The sequence below is a fragment of the Agrilus planipennis genome, unplaced genomic scaffold (genome assembly GCF_000699045.2).
Source record: "Agrilus planipennis isolate EAB-ADULT unplaced genomic scaffold, Apla_2.0 scaffold57, whole genome shotgun sequence".
NCBI lineage: Eukaryota > Metazoa > Arthropoda > Insecta > Coleoptera > Buprestidae > Agrilus > Agrilus planipennis.
The window spans coordinates 678,179-697,957 of NW_020438879.1; the positions used below are offsets into that span (position 1 = coordinate 678,179).

A 19,779-nucleotide genomic window follows, 5' to 3' on the forward strand; every position below is an offset into this window, starting at 1 on the left:
ATGACGTGTAAAATTACAATTTTTTAAAATTTCAATAACTTTTTAACGGTTTAGTGAATCGATTTGTAATTTTTACAGGAGTTTTAGAATTGAATGAGGAACGTTCTTCCAAATTTTTATTTGTCTCGTATCATTTTGACATGCCTCCCAAGCATCTTTAACAAATGCGAGTTCAAAACGCAGCAAATGACTACAGTACATTCTCACAGATAAGTTATTGCAGACTTTGCAAATTTTGATCGCCCCAACTATACTGAAGTATTTGAAGCCTTAGACAAGGCGCCTTACTAATATTAACTTACTTTCTGACTAGATTAATTTAGATTTTGCACTTGAACTGTAACATACTTATGAAAAAGTGTTCCCGCCTTCATTAATAATGTTTACTTTAGAATAATTTTTCGTAGAAGCGGAAATAAATTAAGTCACAAAAAAGGCATGTGTGAGCATGTTCTGAGATGTTGATTCTAACATTTTATTACATGCATATTTCTCATTTATATGTTTACAAGTCACGAAGATACATGCCAATAGTCACATCCGAATTCCTTTCAACCGGTTCTTCTTTCACACGAATAAAGACCAAAATTTGCGTTACGATATAAATATACCCACGTAGAACAATTCTCAGAAAGACTCCCAAGAATCTATTGTTTGCATACTCATTTACATTATTTTCAAATGTAGTAAACATGTAGGCAGGTCCTCGGTAATTTTCCTAGTTTTTACGTAGCAACTTACTAGAATTCAATACAATTATTGTAAAGGGTTTTTGAGAAATTAATACGTTATGTAGATACGTATATATACTCGAAGAAAAAAAAGGAAATTTAAAGTTTCAGTGCCGGCTTTAAGTGAAGCGAGGCTCAAGTTTAAAATTTGAAGATAACTCACCTTATCGCTGTTGGTTTTCAATTGAAGATAGTGTAATAGAAAAAAAGGGTTTTAACTTTACTATCACTTTAAACTGAAATCTTAAAATTTTAAGTACATCACAATAATAATAGTATACTACTTCAAGAATCAAGATTATAAAAATTTTTGCTTAAAGTATTGCAAAAATAACTCTTTTAGAATTTCTTTGTAATATTTTTTTCTTTCTTAGGTAATATTTTTTCATGGTACCAGTACCGTAACTATGAAAACGCTACCACATAATTTTTTCAATGAGAGACCATAGCTTAATAACATTGAACAAACTAATTTCACTAATGGTAAGTGTAATATGAGAAGTTTTGTAGAAATCACGAAAATTGTTTCGTTTTCGAGTTATTTTGAGAAAACTAAAAGAGGCGCCTTTTTTATGATTACTCAAAAACGCACCCCTTAAAAACAGGACACTTTATTGTTTTATCGTCGTAAGGGGCCAAACTATCACGTTCAATAATAAAAAATTGACCTATATTTTTATGTAAAATAAAAGGTATAATATTGTAAGTAAAAACCTGATAGTAAATAGCTATGTGATAAACCATGGAAACGACTAAATGCCGCGGACGATCGATACCAGCGGCACCTTTCATGTAACCGGGAGAAAAGAACAAAAAAACTTACGGGAAGTTTCTGGAAATAATCATTTCATTGCGGTATAAATAAAGGTCCAGGGACAGAGCCAGTACACGGGAATCTAGAAATTCAAATGCAAGTGACGACTGATTTGTAATGTAAATGTGTACATCCTTTATTGGTCTTACTGATCGTTGGCACCGATAATGCATTTAATTTATAATTTAAAATGAGGTAGGAATTCTACATTTGTAGGTAAATAAACGGGTTTTTCGTATCAGTTAGCTCGCACTGGTCATGAAATAAATTAAATTAGTTTTTAAACATAATAAATTTAACTTAATATGAAATTAAGATCATTGGCCTAAGGATGGACCTATTATATTTTGGATTGGTAATCTATGATACTAGGTATATAACAGGTAATACCATATATGACTGCGACTGTTCCGGTTTCAATTTCTGTTAATAAGTTATTGAAATCATAAGGAAAACGACAATAACAGACACCAAAAACCATAAAGGCTTTTTTCTACTCTTTTGGTGGAAAATAAAAAAAGTCGCCGAGAAGTGCCTACCATTAGTGGAATACCATTAGATTACAAATGATCAGTGATTAGCAAGTAATATGGATAAATATACTTACACACTCGTTCTTTTTGGAATATTATTACCCGCATAAAATTGTTTATGATGCTTACAAAACTTATTTTTCAAACCATGTAACAAAAAGTTTATTGCGAATTGCGTGGGATCGCATATTGGTATAGTGTGAGTACCAACATGCCATATGTGTACGACCTTGACATTAACCATCATATGTATGGTGTCAGTAATCCACGTTCCGATGTTTTTTCTTAAGATCATTATTCATTGTACACAACATATAAAAAACTGATTACACTTTTAAATTTCCTAAAAAATTGTCGTCGTAAAATGCATTTAACATTGACAATGAAAATTATACAGACAAGGGCAAGTTTAGATATAAAATTTTAATGTCATTCTAAAATACATGTAGGGACAGGTAATTGATCCGTACAATATAATATAATGGCAAATTTAAATTTCGGTTTAAATAAGAAACAGGTTTTAGATTAAAATAGGCTAGGTGACAAAATTTGAAAAAATTGGTTGACATTAATATCTGTCTTCATCATCATCATCATAAGGTCGTCAGTCCTCAGACTGGTTAGACACGTACCTCCTCTTTTCTATCCTGAGCTAAAGCATTTCCCTTAAACTAGAACAACTCACATCCTTAGCTATTTGCGAACAGTAATCTAACCTAGGTCTACCTCTACCCCTTCCAACTCATGTTTCTGCCTCTAATATGTCTATGACTAGACCTTCATGTCTGAGAAGCCCACCAACCTATCTTGTTTGTTTTTTATTGACTTCCATAGAGTCCTCTGTTCTCCTATTCTTTTTAATACCTCTTAATTTCTAACTTTTTTTAGCCACGTTATCTTTATCAGCCGCCTATAACACCACATTTCGAAGGCTTCTAACCTTTTCTTTTCCGCCGCGCCCACTGTCCATGTTTCGCACCCGTACAACGCCGCGCTCCAAACAAATTGACCGTTTGCGAGCATAGTAGTGACTTTTTTTTATTAAAGGCGACACGACCCTGCGCTATCCTCTGCTTTATATCTGACTTCCTAGACATCTAAAATCAGCCACTTCTTTTAATTTTTCGTCTCCTATCTTTATATTCGCTCTTTCTTTCTGTCTTATTCATAAAATATGTATTTTTGCAAAAACTCTAACATTTAGGTACCATATGTAGTTTATGTTCTCAAAAACCGATTAGAAAGCACTCAAACTGTCATGGTGTCTTAATTGATGTCATGCCGTGCTAAGCAAATGACAGTTGTTAGTTTACATTAATTAAAAATTAATTCCTCGTATTATAAGTACTGTGTAGTGACCCTATGTAAAAGCACAACTATAAAAACGCCAAAAAAAATATATATGTTCGCAAGAATGTGGAAATACTGAAAAAGTGGCTAAAACTTGCAAGGACGGATGATGCTAATGGTTTATCAAAAGATTCGAGAGCTATTTATCTGTAGTTATCAGAAAATATATTGCATTAATCTGTTTATAGTGCTATATGCAAGTGCACGTAATAAAATAAAATAATTTTAAGAGATATTTGTTAAGAAAGCCACAAGAGAGGCAATTTTTTATCGTATGAAGATATAGTTAGGACGATGAAAATTGGAAAAAAGTCCGCTATAAATGTGAGAATTAACGTATCTTCTTTCCTGTTTTCACTTCGGACTGTAGTCATTTGCTGCGTTTTGAACACGCCCCACGTTAAGTTAGGAAATGCTTCATGTCCACTACAGACAAAATGAAAAGAGATAACCGAATAATAGTAAGCGGTGTAGTGGTTAGGTGTTGCTGAGGTACGCATAAGATAAAGGTCGACTCTATAACTGCTTCGTTGGGACACGGCTGAAGAGGACCCTACTTGGTCCTAGAACGGCCTGAGGTAGAGGGGTTTTAGTCGGTAGGTCCGAGGACTTCTTCCTCGGGAATCCGACACTACCCAGTCGTACGGACGGCTGGGTGTCTTTTGAAGATTTCCCCTCTTCCACGAAAACATAAAAAAAAAATCAAGGTCGACTCTATAACTGCTTCGTTGGGATTATTTCTTTAAACAAGAGTCTCTAAATTTCCTAAATTCCTGAGAATGTTGAACTAAAGTCCGATGCCGATAGCATGCTCAAATTCTGCTGCTGTATCTCTTTCTGTTACACATTAATTGGAGTAATATTATTCCTTTTTCTTTATTAGTGTCCGCTAGAATTCCTAGCTGACATCTTTTTTCTATGTTTACGATATTCCCCATAACGTCCGCCATGAGTAGAAGTAGGTGTTCTATCAGCAATCGCTCTAGTCTAGTTAATATGTTGAAGGAAGACAGTTTTATTGCGGACTATGGCAATTTTGAACGTTTCAACTATAAAACGCTAACTTTTAGCACTATAAAAAGTCTTCTTGCAAGCTCCAAAAAATGGTACACTCTAACGAGGCGTTTAACGCGGCACATCTCTTTTGTCAGCGATATACTTAGTTTACATGATTTACATAATAATAGCACTATCTCCTTGGTGTACGCATTACTATCAAATAGAACAAAAAAAACCGACATCAAGGAACTTCAAACAAGATCTTTGCCACTATACACACACAGATTTTGTAATAGTTCTTGTGATTACAAAAGGATTCCGGCAAACCTTACACCGTGGTGGTTGTCCTTTTCATTTCGCCTAGTGTGTCTGAAGGAAAGTTGAAATTTCCTAAAAATTTTGATAAAAAGTATTTATAATGTATTTGCGTCGGAGGGAAGTATTTGATTAAAGTCTCGGAAATGCCTATTTAATTTAAGTTAGCAAATAGTATTTAGTAACCCAAAATTTATTTCGTTAATTGTTCGATAAACATTTCTAAAAAGGATGAAAGTAAATTTTTGATAGTCAACCTACCTAGACCGAAACTACGTATGTATGTCACTTACAATGTCCTAAATGATACAAACCTACGTATCTACAAACTAGTGATGCAACGGAAATGTCATAACAGAAATAGAAGCGGAAACAAGAAAACCGTAAATTTTTGCGGAAGCGACAACGGACGCAGATGTGTACTGATTTTAGATAACTCTTTAAAACAGCGATCGTGCGCCGTTTTTGCGAATATTTTATTACAGATTTTGCATTTGGCACTTGCGTAGTTAATATCAACAAAATATTTACTAAAAGGACTTCTTTTTGGTGTGCAATAGTTTTCGCCAATGCGCGTCGAAACTCAAAGGCACTAAGAGGATCAACGATCCAGGCTCTCTCAAAGCTTAGAGCAGGCTGATCATAAAAGCTTTGTGAAGCTAAGAGTCTCCTCCACCTAACTCAACCTGTTCGTATGAGCGAAAGGAAATAGCATTACATCTTACACGTATATTAACTTTGAACCGCGAGGACCGGGTTCAATAGCACACCAGGACAAAATTTATCGGTCGGGAAGATAATGACGAGCTACCGGAGTATATTTATCTAGTAAAAACTCCTAGATTCGGTGACATTTTCGGATGTTTACTCCCATTGTTGGAATTATTAATTATTAAATATAAATTAATTAGAATTTTGTTATTATTTATGTATTTAGTTTGGATATGAATTGACATGCTAACACACACAGTTGACACCCTGGCGCAAGTTGGTATGTGACCATCAGTCAGCGCAATCTGTCCAGTGATACATAACTATACCTTTCTAGAAAAAACTGATTTGCAGAATCGTGAACGAATACATCAAAGTCTACATTTTGTAAGGTCATCACTTTCTATGAACATCAGCGACAAACTGCTTAATCTTTCTTAAAATATTAAACTTCTTATTTTCATTTTTTGCCAATTTTACAGAAATTTCTCGTTGAATACCGCCGAATTTTCGCAGAAAGCTGGGACAGGATAGGGTTATTATGAGTAACACACTTTCACTAGAGAGAAATAGGTACTTGACCTTATTTTCGGTTGACCATGTAATTTCCTCTAATTGATCTCGAAAACATTGCACTTAATAAGATTAGAGAAGGTTATTACAATTTTATTGTCGTCTAATTAAACTAACATATACATATGCAAAACCCGCGGAACTTTTGGTTCAGAATATAATTAATCATGTTCCTTTCATTATTATACCTGCAGTTATGAGATCTCAACTGATAATATGGACTAAAATGTAAATACTTGTATATGCGCACATATGCTGTATGCTCGCAAACGGTTAATTTAGAAATTTGAAAAAGATTGTTAAGTGTTATATGTATGTTTGGAGCGCGGCGCTGTACGGGTGCGAAACATGCACGGTGAGTGCGGCGGAAAAGAAAAGGTTAGAAGCTTTCAAAATGTGGCGTTACAGGCAAATGATGAGGATACCGTGAATCGAGATGGCTAGAAATGAAAAGGTATTAGAAAGAATAGGAGAACAGGGGACTCTATGGAAGTCAATAAGAAATAGGCGACGTAGGTTAGTAGGACACCTTCTCAAACATGAAGGTCCAGTCAGAGACATATTAGAGGCAGAAACAGGAGTTAAGATGAATAGAGGTAGACCTAAATTAGATTACAAATAGTTAAGGATGTGGGTTGTTCTAGTATTAGAATGTGAAGATCAGTTCAGGATAGAGGGAAAAAGTAGAGGTGCTTGTCGAACCAGTCTTAAGACTGACGACCTTATGATGATGATATAATAAAGTATATCACGTATCGATCAAGAATTTCGTTAGCTCCTAACATAAACATATAATTAAACGATTTGTTTTAAATTCAAGGCAAGACTGTTGTACACCCAAAGAAGGAAACAACTTTTATCGATGGAATAGGTGAAAAAATTGTGATCAGGTATCGGAAATTCATTCCATGAATTTTAATTGAACATGGTACTGGTATTAAAATGCAGTTATTAAAGTCCATGGAGTGTGAGAATTTTAACCGTTCGCTTAACACAAGAGAATTTGATTTTAATTTATATAAATAGTAGATTTTGATCAGCGATCGTGGTAATAATTTCAATTTGTGAACAAAAAGTTTTAGAGTAGTGAATATGAAGTTTTCACCATGGCGAACACAGCATCGCGATAAATTGCTCTGAGCTAAGTGCCCTTATCATCAAGGGTTAACACCCCTTCAAATGTTTTAAATTGCAAATTGGGGTCCAAAGGTATATGTATGGATTTTCATATCACTTCATATTTTTCAAATGATGATACCGCCCTCTACTATAATTTCCTTTATGTTCGATTTTCAACTGGCCTGTACCGTATACTGCAGACAACGGACAAAATAAGAAAATAAATATTACGTTACGCATAGAAGTAAGGAATGGCTTAAGATGGGACCAACTGGAAAATGTACAAAAATCAGAAAATGAAATTAAAATTGTTGAAGCAGGATAGTCGTTGTTTAACTTATCCTAACTTATGCTGTACGCCAACTTAATATTGCACAGCTAGTTGGTGATTTTTCCTTTAATAAATTTTACACTTTTTTTTTACTAATTTTATTATTAAAGGAACATCCCAAGGGTATAAAACTAAAACTATTCAACACCTTGGATGGATAATTGTATACGATTGTGTAAAATTAGATATTTTGGAATATATGTAAAGACACCCAGCCGTTCGTACCGAGTCGTACGGACGGCTGGGTGTNGAACAATTTAAGATAGATAGCGATAGAATTAGAAACTAGTATGCGAAACTTTACAGCAAATAACTACATTTCAGATAAATGTGATAAGTACAATGAAAAAGGTTATGAGTGGAAAATACGACCCTAATATGATTTAACGATGACAGTCAGGTAAACATTGAATAGGTTGCTATTGTATTGTAAATTCCAAGAGAAGATTCAAATTGTAATATGCACTATAATGTAAATTAAGATGCAAAGAATATACAGTTAAACCCAAAAGTAATCGAATAAGATTAAAAATTATCAGACCATCTATCTACTTAAATCTGTAATTAAATAAAAACCATAATCATAACAAAAAACAAACGTTTCGGCGAATAGCGACGGAACAAAAATAATAATTGAAATAAATGTAAAATCACAGAATATTCAGAAGATGTGCACCCGAATGTAGAAACTGTTAGAATTAATTATGGAAAAGGTATTTATTCTATTATTTTGAGTCTTTTCTCGAAAATTTGACTCAGTCGTGAAAAGTTGTAAGCAGTAACGCTAATGGTGGAAGAAAATGGTCAATAAGATGTAGAGTTAAAAATCCTTTTAAAAATACTACTATAAGTCTGAACAAATAAACAGTTCGTAAATGATCATAAAAGTGTATGAATAACAAGACTAAAAACAACGCATAAACTCGACAAAAGCAAATATATTCGACCCTGACTGGTAAAGTAAATGTGCAAGACCAAGATCACCATGGTCTTTGTCTTTATCTCAGTTTTATTCGCCACTAGTTTAGTTTGTTTCACCAATACATCTTTTAAAGTGTTTATAACTACTCAAATCCTTATGTAGATATACTTTAAACATTTTTTATTATATTAAAAGCAAGAGAAATGATATTATTAGAGATAACTGACGATGAATCATATGAAAATTTCGAAAAATAATAGAATCAACCTTTCTTTCAAAGTTGGGAGAGAGTGATTTTGACATTTTGTTTTAATCAATTACTTAAATTAATTAAAATATTATCCGTGATGTGCAGAGTATTGAAAAGATTATTAATATTTCTTTTGTGATTAGTCGTAGTTAGTAGCTTATATCTTAAAGAGAAATATAGCCCGTCGAACAATAAAAAGTTATGTAGTTTCTAAAATTTACTTCGAATAAGCAGCAACAAACAGACTCATAAAGATTTCCTCTTTACACCTACCTTATACAGGATGTTTCAGAAATAAGCAGTAACCTTGCAGGAAATAGTAGAGCACTGTAAAATAAGAAAATTAAGTTAATGTTTGCTGGTCCAAATGTTCATCGTTTTGGAAAAAAAAAACGTAACTAAAAGCACAGGCAAATCTAATTCCGAACCTGAAGAGAAATACGACAATGCAACGCCGCATTCAATCAGCTAGTGAAACATACTGACACGAATTAGCAGCATCAGTGTTATATTTTTTTGTATTTTTTGCCCATTGTTTGTTATGTGTTAGATTAGATTAAGTGTGAGTAAAGATGTTTATTTTGTAGTCAAATGCGGTATTATTTAACGCACTAGCCTTGATGTATTTAGTCAATCGATGGTATTGGCAGTGTCACTGCAACGATCAAATTGTACAGTAATTGCAAGGTACACCCTACAAAAGTGTTGAAGCCCGAACCATATCAATGCTAAGAAGATGAAATCCTTGATCTTCATGGAAGAGAATCTCAAAGAAGTAGATGCTAAATAGCACGCAATGTTGGCTTCTCTCATATGAATATGACAGTGTGACAAACGTTACAGGAGCACTTGCTGCATCCTTATCATTTAGAGAAAATGGAAGCCGTGCAGATAACTGATTTTCAGCAGGAACAAATGTGTTTCACGAAATAATGATAGTCAATACTGGTGTGACTGCTTGACTTCTTTGCGTGACTCAAAAATAATTTTGGCAGACATCTCGAAACCTGTTTTCTAGTACGGGGTTCAAATTTCAAACAATACTTTTTCCTTAAAAACTTCAATATCTAAGGAGTCAGATGATTCAGGTTCGGTGGAGTGGTAGAGGTATAAAAGGATAACGCTGGTTTGAATCGTCTTTAAAAGCAAAATTAAAGTACTTCTATAATCGCCAACGGTTAATTAGGAAATTCGATAAATATTGTTAAAGATGCATATTTGCAACAAAGTGGATAGTAGGCGTGGCAGTTAAAACAAAATTACAAACATCTGAGATATATTTGAGTTATTGGGATCCGTCAAATGGGAGGAGCCTAAAAACATGGCGCCGATTAGGGAAAATTTATCGTAGTTCCTATAGTGTACCGTGCAATTTCCAAGTTTTTAAATTACGATAAAATGATAAGTATTGACACAATATGTTATTGGGCTGACACAAAGCCTCGGAAAGGAAATGTCGTTGAAGGTGAGCGTGTTTTTAATGCCAATCACATTATAAAATTCGGAAATAACAAATCCGGAAGCTAGCCTTCAAATTCCGTCAAGTTTACTGCCTACTTTTTACAAACTTCGGATTTAAAAAGTGATTCACGTTATATAATTGGTGAGGTGATTCTGGGTGATTTAAGCAATATCATCATAATCATTAACGTGTTTTATTATTTTAATAAACAATTTTACAATTTGCGTGCACAGTTCCTATGTATTTTTCCAGCATTCGAGTTATAAATTTTGCCACCAGATGGTGTATGCCCATTTGACGGATCCCAATAGACGGATGATAAAAATATCATGGATACGTAGAGATGGTTAAGCTTACAGGAGTAAAGGTATTCTAAGATTTGAGTAGGCACTGTTCACAAACAGTTGGAGATGTAATATGAGATACTTCACGTAATTTTAAGGAAATGCGGAGATTGTTTAAGGATAGGAAGGAGTGGAAGGATGTATCGAACTAATCTTAGGGCTGATGATGATGATGACGATGACGATGGCGATGGTGATGGACGATGCCGATAACGATGACGATTGACGATGACGACGTTGTTACAAAGAAGCAGGATCTACCTTTAACTCCTGTTTGTGCTTTTAACATATCTCTAATAGCCCTTCATGCCTCCAAAGTATCCCACCAACCTATCTCTCCTATTCCTTATTGACTTCTATAGCGTTTATTTGTTAATAGAATAAACATTAGAGGAGCACTTACTAGTTAGAAAAAATAATAAAATTGATATATCTTATTTATAATTTCAGTTTAAAAAAGGAATAATAATTTTTGCATTGTCGCAATGCAACCTGCCAATATGAAATTACCATTTAATGCTTTGTCAAGTAATAGCGAAAACTTTAATCCAAATTCTTTCAACTAAATAGCAGCGAAACTTTGTTACATATATGATCGATCTGTACGTGTATGAGTTAAACGAAAAGTAATTTCTTTACATCTAAAGTTCATAAATATGGATACGTTATGTATAATGGTCGGTCGGTGTCTTTTACCATGAACACGAACGTTTAATAGGTCGTAGCCGAGATGTGTGTGGTAGGCGTCTAAAGAACAATTATGTAATAGAAACAATATTGACTTGTGACATAACAAGAATTCATGTTAAGGTGTGCATTGCGCGTAAAAGTTTGCGAAATAGCACCAGGCGTATGCCTCTTACTTCCTGACATTACTTCAGCTTCCTTTTTTATTATCGTATAAGAAATAGTAACATATGTGTATTATTACGTATCTACGTGCATGAATAATAAAGTTGCCGTAAATATATACTGTTAGTCCTCGTACTTACGGCAAATTCGATCCTTTATGTAAAATCTGATAAGTACTAAATATGAACGAAATCAATCAAGAGATTCTATAAGGATTTTTTCTTTGATTATAATTTACTTAATCGAATCTATGGATGTCTACAACTGCCCCTTTCTTGATACATACACAATACATTCCCTCATTCTCACAATTTCTAGAAAAGGATAAAAAGTGGGAGAGAACCTTTCATCAATCGGCGTTAGTAGCTGGTGGAAATAAACCATCAAAAAATTCAAAAAATCGTATCAGTTCGACTGCTTCTGTATTTCTTATTTTTAAACGTATTCCAATATACTGTTAATACAAAAACCATTTAGTATGTGCTTTTGAAAATTGTATTTTACTAAAAATTATTTTCAATGACAATCAGGCGTAACTCGAAACAAATGACGGTATACTAAAGGAATGTATCTAAGCATCGTCTTTTATAAATCGAAATGACGGATTGCGAGAACTACTCTAACTACTTATTAAATATTTTAAAGCCTTTGCCATGGCAGTTTTGATTGCTTCAAAACATTGGGCAGAAGCAACATTGTCAAGCCCGAAACCCTGCAGAACGATGTGGCTAGGAAACGAGCGGCATAGCCTAGAGGTTTAGACCATTGCTTAGCATTCGGGAGGACGCTGGTTCGATTCCGGATCTGTCTGCCTTGGTCCAAGTTTTTCTGTGGTTTCATTGGATCACTTAAGCAAATGCAAGGGCAATAATATTCCACAGGTAATCTTTCATTCTATTCTGTTTTCATTTCGTCCGTCTCAACTTTCTCACCCGAACCACCACCCACCCATTCCCACGATTCCTGAAAGCAGACTGAAGAGAGCCTTCCTCCCTAACTTCCGGCGTAGTCCGGAGGGACTGCCCGCCCACCAGCATTACTGGCTGGTGGGGATGAAACACCTAAAAGTTTTTTTTTTATGGCTAGGAGAGTTGGCGCACTTTTACCTTATGTGCAAGTTGTTGGTAACATTGTTTTGCATAGCGATTTTTGAAATACTGATAGTACCATCTAAACATTCATATTAAGGTTGGTTTAAAAGGTCACGGGCACCAGAGAGCATTCGTGTCACTTTTGCTGGTTAACGATCAACCAGAACGGATGTCATCTCTCATCCACCTCTCCAACCATCTTAAAACAACTTCAACCAATGGAAAGTTTTAAAATAGGAAGCAGTAGAGTCGCCTTCATGCTTCCTGGGTTATTTGATTTGTGTTTGCGAGATTTTTGTTCAGTTTAGCATAAACCTTGAATGCATAATGTTGTGCAAAAGTTTTCGTCAATGCGCGTCGAAACTCAAAGGCACTAACAGAATCAACGATCCAGGCTCTCTCAAAGCTTAGAGCAGGCTGATCATAAAATCTTTGTAAAGCTAAGAGTCTCTTCCACCTAACTCAACCTGTTCGTATGCGCGAAAGCAAATTGCATTTCACTTTGAACTGCGAAGACTGGGTTCAGTAGTTCAGTTCCACACCAGGACAAAATGTATCGGCCAGGAAGACAATGACGAGCTACCCGAGTATATTTATCTAGTAAAAGCTCTTAGATTCGGTGACATTTTCGGATGTTTACTCCTATTGTCGGAGTCAACATAAAGCTGCAGGTCCCGGACTTAATTATCATAAAAGGTAGATACATACAATATTCCCAAACCTATGCGAAGAAAGACCCTAATTAAAGAAAAAATTGTTTTAGCTTTTCAATTTTAAATTCCAATAAGAAAATCTGAAGTGTTTATTTTTGAAAGAGTGATATCGTGTGATATATATTTGATTCTGGTATAAGTAATGATCATTGACATCCTTTTGGTGTATTTAGGTTCGTAGGTGTAATTCTATTAAGAAACTTTTTCAAGTCAGTACAATCATAAAAATTAAAAGCCCGTCCACTTTCTATTTCTCACTATAATTTCCCTTTTAAGATCCTTCGTAATATGACAATGGATTCCTAAAGATTTCATTCTCGAACGGGTACAAATAAATACATAAAACCTTAATAAAAGACAAATATTACCTACCGTTCGTACGGTTGTCGGCTTCCATATGTGCACCATGGTATTATTTGTACAGTTCGTCCCATTCTCTTTATTCTGACTTGCAAATAGCGATTTTACAACTATAGAAATGATAGAAGTAATTCAGAGAACATTAATGTGGTCGAAATTCATCTGTGAAAATAGACGTATCTTCTTTCTTGTTTCCATTTGGAACTGTAGTAATTTGCTTCACTTTGAACACGCCGTCGTTAAGTTAGGAAATGCTTCAATAGTAAGAAGTGTAGCGGTCAAGTTAGGGTAGGTTAGGTACGCTAAAGACCAGGGTCCGCTTTATAACCGGCTGGTTGGAATTATTTTATTTTAATTAGCCTTAAACAAGCGTATTTGCTTTACTAAATTCTTGATAATGTTGAACTTAATACTTTGTTGTGACAAGAAAATGAAACTATCCGTTTGACAACGTTCACGAATTTGGATATTACAATCAGCAAGTTTTCCTGCCACAATAAAATACTAGGGAGAAACACAATCTATATATATATGAAAGAAAGTCGTCTTAGTTGTATACGTACTATTTATAACGCAAGAACGGCTGAACCGATTTGACTGAAAATTGGTGGATAGGTAGCTTAGAACAAGGAGACGGACATAGGATACTTTTTAAAACATGGTATAAGACAAAACGCAACTGACAGCTAAACGTAATGTTGTCTATGGTTAAGTATGGTGTTTTATTTATAGTCAGATTTACCTGAAACTTGGCTTTAATGCTTTTTCATATAAAATTAGTGACATACATACCTTTTTCAATATTTTACAAAATTCTACCTCTTTAGGAAGTTGAAAGGGGTTGGTCTCTCATTTATCCCGGCATTTTAAAAAATTCAACCTCCAAAGAGGGGAGAGGTAAAAAGGTGTGCAATTTTTAAGCAAATACGCGTTTTGGCAATTTTTAAAAATCAACCCTTAAGGATAAAATGTTGTTGCTACGTTTGTATTTGAAATCTACGATGGCGACATTACATAAAATTAAAACGTTGTAAGGGTGAATTGGGAGATAAAAGGCTTTATGGAGAAAAAATATTAATTTCTACGAGCGAAGCCGCAGGAAAAAGCTAGTTATTAATATAATCAAAGCAAATAATAATTACATTTTAGCACACACAACAAGTAACTATCAATATTATATGAGTATTGGAACACATCGGTTAATCGCTTACGCTTACCAAACGTAAAAAAGCAACGAAATAAAAACGATAACCAAGACCAAGCAAAAATATAACAGAACATCTCCCGTATACTCCCGTCCGCTAATCAATATGATTATTAACTACTATTGAGAATAGCCGGTAGAGATGACGCACCGTCCATACATAACATAAATGTACTTAATAGGAATGCTCACAGTATTTTGCCTTATACATTTTAATAGCCGAGCTGATTCTAGAATGTCGGTAGTTACATCGATTTCCAATACAAACATAAACCTACGCTAAAGCATTAGCTCCCTAGCAAAGTACCATATTGTTACATGTATAAATATGAAGATTGTTTGAAATGGTTTTAACAACGTCTGTAATTGATTAATATACACTATATATCTGATTAGTATTCCGGAATATTTGAAGAGTAACATCTGGAGGCACTGTAGAGTACATTTCGTCATAGTACCACAACATAGGGGATGTAAAAAGTATTTATAAAAAGTACCCCTGTTAACGAGCCGTCAACGATTGAGAACAGTTACTGCGTTACCTTATCGGCTTCCGACGAAACACACATACCTATTCGTGACCTTCGCAAACAGCTAATACGTAGACAAGTAAGTTGTACGTTTTACCACAAAATATCGGTGTAATGGAAATGCACCTGCGGTATCACGTGAATACGCATCTTTATCATCATTGCCAGAGCAGTTGGGGCTTTCGGTAAGGTCACTACCCTCATGTTTATGTATATCACTGACTGTTGCGAGATAGCTCATTTTACCTCTTTTTCATGTAGGTTTTTCTTTTCTTTTCCTTTAATTTTTCCGGAGTACTGATCGTCAAACATATTGGGACAAACTGTATAAACATTCATATACAAAAACATACGCGTGTAGAAATAGATCAGTGTGTAGTTTCCTTCGCCATACTAGGAAGTCTCCGTCTTGGTTCGGTTAGAACAACACACGGGTATAAGGCGGAAGGTTTCCTCGGTTCCCACGCATCACAATAGAAGAAACTGCACATTGCGTCTTTTCGTTCCTGTTGTGCTCGTTCGTTTCTTAAGACACCCGCCGCCACCGCTTCTATTTAAAATATTATAAGAAGAGCCAACCAGCTCAGCCAACTATATAATAATGTATGTATGTGAACTTGTACCTCTCTCCACTACTATAATACCTCTGCCTACTCTAAAAGTAATACAGCACCGGTGCGGCGTCTGTCGGATTCTTTTTTTTTTTCATTCGCTTCATCTTCATCGTGGTACAAAGTTTATTGTTGTTACGTAACGAAAACGACAGTCAGGTAGCTGAATAGTCCATAATGCATAGAGGCACCATTTACGTATTATATTATTGCAACGAACTTCCAAAGCGAAAGCTCTCAAAGGCGACACGTCAAAATAAATTATTATCTGTCAAGCTCCGCCACACACGACAATCGATTTCTTAACACACACGTACGTAAGAAGTTACGTGGCCATTGTTGAAAATTTTTCTGTGAAAAAGGTATGGTCTCACCATCGACTTCGGATATTGAGCTTTGGACGCTTTTTTTGACATTACGTGCGAATGAATTGCGCCTATATGGGTGTTATTATTGTTGCTGCTTTTTGTTTATTTAATTTTTAAAAAATGACGTGTATTATTACTTAACTTCTAATCTAGCTAGTACAAAAAGTGACGGTAAGCGAATTCATGTGAAGTGTACCGTACGTACCAATTAAAACTACTGAACAATCAATATGCAATAAATGATAGATAGAAAAAGTGTTATTGATAGCGTTTTATATTTCCAGGGAATGGACTCAACGAAAAGTGCTTATCAGATGTTTCCTATTATGCAGTTTGTACGTTTGACTCAAAAGCCATGAATAAAAAAAGTGCAGTGGCAAAGTGTAGTAGGTAATTGGGCAATAGGTAGAATGATAACTGTATTGCTGCAAGCAGCATGGTGAACGCCATCTGTGTAATATTGCTACAATTTGCGGGATTCAAAAATAATCAACAAGGTCCGTAGGGATTTCCACTTCTCGAACTGAATCCGCAACGTAGCTAGAATATATTTGGAAATCTTATTACGATAAAAAGTTTAATACCTTTAATTAATAAGAAGTGAAGTTTAAATTAATTTGAATTAGAAGGTTTAATGACTTCAATTATTTCAGCTTTTGTTTTGTTTATTGTAATTATCAGGGATGAATCTGTTATTATTATTTTATTTATTTCTTACCCCAGTTTCCGATTTCTTACAAATATACATATTAATAAAGTAGACGATTGAAATACTTATTTTTAGAATTTATAAGATACCTCGTTAGTATGGGCCCATATGGTAATGCAAACAATGTCGTTGTTATTAATAATTCCGGTGTAATTTTTATACATCCAACGTTCTTAATGTAATACAACCTAAAAGTCAGTGCCACCTGCTAATCGTCAAAAATTTAGCAAGTTAGCAAGAACTTCCTTCAACAGATGTTCGAACTTTAATACGTAACATAACCAGAGATGTTGGCTTTAGCCATGTTGTCTGCGTTTGCGTGTGGTGGTTGCTGATCTCACGTATGTACTTGAGTACCGGAAGTGGACCGCATTCCGATGATATTTTGTTTCCAGAGCGTGAGCGCCAACCTCCTATGATTAATATAAGAGCAGTAAAATTCTTCGACAAGAGTAGTGGCATCAAGAAGGCATATTCATTTCATGCATTCACACGATTAACGAGATTTCTGATCGTTTTAATGGCGTTTTATATGAGTATATAAGGTACTAAAAGGAAATATGCTAATGCTAAGGTTAATTAACTACACGCATCGTAAATAGTTTAATGTCAGAGGAAAGGCTTTTGATTAAGTAGGTTTGTATATCAATAACTTTAGATGACCACATTGTCTAATAAAAATATTCAATTTCATGGGAGAGGAAGTAATATAAATTAAAACTAGTGTTAAATTTTTATACTAAATGCGCTAAAAGAAGTACGTATAACTTCAAACAAAAAACCCTGAGTGAGTAGCTTTAAGTAGAAGCATTTCCAGAAAATTTAAATGACTGTCCAGCTAGCACACCCACATCATGTAGGGGATATTTAAATATTTACGAAGAATATTCAAATGATAACACTAATTTATATGATTTATTGAACAAAACTAAATCTGAATTACACGTACCTATGATAATAAAATGATATACAGTAGAAACTCGATTATCCGGCCCTCAGTTATACGGATTCGCGATTATCCGGACTACCGACCCCGACCAACATATTAAAATAACTACAAGTCGATTTTGTCAAATTTGTGCTGCTACTACAGCTCTCAAGTGGTTTGAAAAACAAACAGAGAGTGATACTGTGAGTTTAAAGCAGCTTAAACGAATTCGTGATATAGCAGCAATTAAAAGAAAAAGTGGCTTACGTCAAATGACAATTAACAAATATTTTAAACCAAATTAAACTTATATATTTCCTGATTACCAAAGGCAAATTACCAAATACATATTGTTAAGAAATTATACGTACATAATATGTACCTAAATATTTAATTTCATGATTAAGGTAAAATTATTTTAGTACATGTACAATGTATGTAGGATTTATCTCTTAATAAACATTGATTTTCGTATTTAATTGTTATTTTTAATTGACACATAACATTATGTAAGTACTACATATTATTATGCATAAAACTCGCTATTTTTCATACATTCGATTATCCGGATTTTCGATTATCCGAATGCCTAACGACAACAATTAGTCCGGTTAATCGAGTTTCTACTGTATATATAAACTTGTATTACGAATATGAAACAACTGATCCTAAACAATAAAAATGAAAACACTAATTACGTATGTATGAATGGCCTGATAAGTCCGAGATGACACATCTGTAAAATAAACAAAAAGAAATATATGAGCGACCAATTTGACCATCAATAAATTAATATAACAAAATGAATAAATACATAATAATTCACAGGTATTAAGGGTCAACTCGCGAAATACCTCCTCGGAAAATAGATTACGCTAGTCTAGAGTATCTACCATGGTAAACAGTGCAACAGCATGCTTTCACTAAGGTACTAAGGGTCAACTCGCATAGTACGCACTCTATAAACAACTAGCGGAGTATGAAGGGTCAACTCGCATAGTGCTCAACACATATTGAAATATAATCAGAAAAACTCATAATAATTAACGTAAATGAATTACCATTGATTAACCAAGTAAAATTGATCACTCAGTGAAATAACTCACCTTTAAGGTATACTGAAAACAACAAAACTACCACTTTCACAAAACAGGTGAATAATATTATTTAACTGATTTTTATATTTTCCACTAACGACGACTTACGAAAGAAAGACTGTCTGTATAAAAGAGATCTTGCCATCAGGAACCGTGCGTGTGGTTATTATGTTATTATTCATATAAACAAAGTCTAAAGAATTTGGACGAGGGTAGACGCATAAATTGTAACATCTTTATAATATTTTAGCCTTAACAGAAAAATTCGTTTTACGAAAATAACTTACTTCTTACAATCACAAAATCGCGAAACGTTTTGCATGAAACTTTAGTGTTTATTTAGTATTTTGATTAAATTTTTTGTGTTCTATTGCTTATACTATTAGTGGTGGTTTACAATGTTAAAGTAGCAGATCAATGCCAAAATTTCTTAATAAACAGATTTGTTTCTAAAAAGAGTACGCTATTTTGTAGTGCTTATTAAGTGTTTAAGTGCATAATTACATCTTCTTCCCTTGAGCATCCAAATGTCATACCCACACTAAAAATTCTAAAAAGTAAACGAATAGGTTTGAAAAATGGAGCTAGTATAGTAAGATTTTTCGTCATTGCAAACAAAGCTATCATTAAAGTCAAATGAGAAGGTTACTATAGTTGGGACGTTCAAAATTCGCATTTACTTTCTTCTTTCAACTTACTAACTAGAGTAGAGCGATTGCTAGCAGAACACCTACTTTTACTCGCGACTGAAATTGTAGGAAATATTCGCAAACATAGAGAGATAGAGAGAGAGATGTCAGGTAGGAATTGCAGTGGACACTAATAAAGAAAAAGGAAAAACATTATGATAATTAATGTGTAA

The 19,779-nt window shown here is 34.2% G+C and overlaps 1 long non-coding RNA gene across 1 annotated transcript in view; it reads right to left on the reverse strand.

Annotated features, from left to right (window-relative positions):
- The window catches only part of LOC108737358, a 286,916-nt gene that overhangs the window by 126,369 nt on the left and 140,768 nt on the right, over positions 1-19,779 (reverse strand). Inside the window, exon 3 of the long non-coding RNA XR_003232536.1 lies at positions 8,922-8,975. This is a non-coding gene — a long non-coding RNA (uncharacterized LOC108737358). The remainder of the gene's footprint in view (positions 1-8,921; positions 8,976-19,779) is intronic.